Source organism: Cebus imitator, unplaced genomic scaffold (assembly GCF_001604975.1).
Source record: "Cebus imitator isolate Cc_AM_T3 unplaced genomic scaffold, Cebus_imitator-1.0 Scaffold30, whole genome shotgun sequence".
In the NCBI taxonomy this organism is placed as follows: domain Eukaryota; kingdom Metazoa; phylum Chordata; class Mammalia; order Primates; family Cebidae; genus Cebus; species Cebus imitator.
Window position 1 is genome coordinate 10153620 of NW_016107345.1, and position 1945 is coordinate 10155564.

At 41.0% G+C, this 1945-nt stretch overlaps 1 protein-coding gene across 2 annotated transcripts in view; it reads left to right on the forward strand.

Annotated features, from left to right (window-relative positions):
• The window catches only part of TBC1D25 (TBC1 domain family member 25), a 24466-nt gene that overhangs the window by 13888 nt on the left and 8633 nt on the right, over positions 1-1945 (forward strand). The window lies entirely within an intron of this gene.

Consider the following 1945-nt stretch of genomic DNA (forward strand, 5'->3'; position numbering starts at 1 on the left):
AAAACAATTCTCAGTGTTCAATGAGATTGAAAAAAAAAAAATCTTACTCTGTCAGCATTGTGATAAATAGACCTAGCTTTTAAAAAATCCAGATAGTCAATTATGCCAGTTTTATTTATTTATTTATTTATGAGACAAAGTTTCACTGGTCGCCCAGACTGGAGTACAATTGTGTGATCTTGGCTCACTGCAACCTCTACCTCCCAGGTTCAAGCAATTCTCCTGCCTCAGTCTCCCAAGTAGTTGGGATTACAGGTGCCCTCCACCCTGCCTGGCTAATTTGTGTATTTTTAGTAGAGGTGTTGTTTCGCCATGTTGGTCAGGCTGATCTCGAACTCCTGACCTCAGATGATACACCCGCTTCAGCCTCCCAAAGTTCTGGATTACAGGCGTGAGCCACTGTGCCTGGCCTGCCAGCATCATTTATTAAATAACACCTTTTCTGCAGTGATTCGAAATGCCACGTTTCTCATATATACAGTTCCTACATATACATGCTTGGATTTATTTCTGGGCTTTCTGTTGCATTCTACCAACAGGCTCTATTTGTCTACTGCTATGCTAACACCATGTTATTTTTATGACAGTGGTTTTGTGGTCAATTTTAATAAGCTTTTGCCATCCTCCCACTGTTCTTTTTCTTAGCTATTCTTAAATGTGAATTCTTCTATAGAAACCTTAAGGTAATTTTATCCAGTTCCAGGAAAAACCCCCATTCAATTTCTGACTGGCATTGCACTGAGTTTATATATTAATTTAGGATTTGGGAAGTTTGACAATTTTATGATAAGGAAATGTTGTGTGTATCACAAATATTATGTAACACCAGAAGCAGGGGCTGGGCCAGCTGCCCATAATGAAACACTTGGATGTTTCTTCAGGGAAATGTGTGCATTTTCACACTGTGTGGGTTATGTAAAGACTATATATAGTTTCCTGTCAGTTCAGATCAGGTTTTGTTACTAGGTGAGTTTGTGCTTGTAGACATCCTTTGCCTGTTTTTTTTTCTTTTTCTTTGAGAGGGAGTCTTGCACTGTTGGGCTGGAGGGTAGTGGTGCCATCTCAGCTCACTGCAACCTCAGCCTCCCAAGTAGCTAGGATTACAGAAGCCTGTCACTATGCCTGGCTAATTTTTTTTTTTGTATTTTTAGTAGAGATGGGGTTTTACTATGTTGGCCAGGCTGGTCTTGAACTCCTGGCCTCTCAATCCGTCTGCCTCAGCCTCCCAAAGTGCTGGGATTACAGGCATGAGCCACCATGCCTGGCTTCTTTGCCTGTTTTATTTATATGGGATGGGGGGTTAGTTTTTATTAGTGTAAAATGTCTCTTTTCATGTGAAATGCTTTTGGCCTTGAGTGGTGCTTTTTCTGACATTCCCATGGCTACTATTGTTTTCTGTTTGTGTTTGCCAGCTGTACCTTTAGGATTCTTTAATTTTTAATCTTTTTGTGTCACCTTGTTTCAGGTGTATCTCTCATACCTCTCATAAAAACCTCATAGCAGAATTTATGCTTTTTAAGACAATTGACAGTGAAATATATATATATATATATTTGACACATAGTCTTGCTCTGTCACCCAGACTAGAGTGCGGTGGCACGATCTCTGCTCACTGCAGCCTCTGCCTCCCAGGTTCAAGCAGTTCTCCTGCCTCAGCCTCCCAAGTAGCTGGGATTACAGGCACACACCACCATGCACATGTAATTTTTGTATTTTTAGTAGAGATAAGGTTTTACCATGTTGGCCAGGCTGGTCTTGAACTCCCGACTTCCGGTGATCCACCAGCCTTGGTCTCCCAAAGTGCTGGGATTATAGGCGTAAGCCACTGTACCTCACCCCAACAGTGAAATCTTTAGACCACTTTTTCTCCTTTAATCTTTCCCACCCTTTCTTGCCTTTAAAGTGGAGCTTTGGAACACTTCTAATTCTTTTTTTTTTTTTTTTT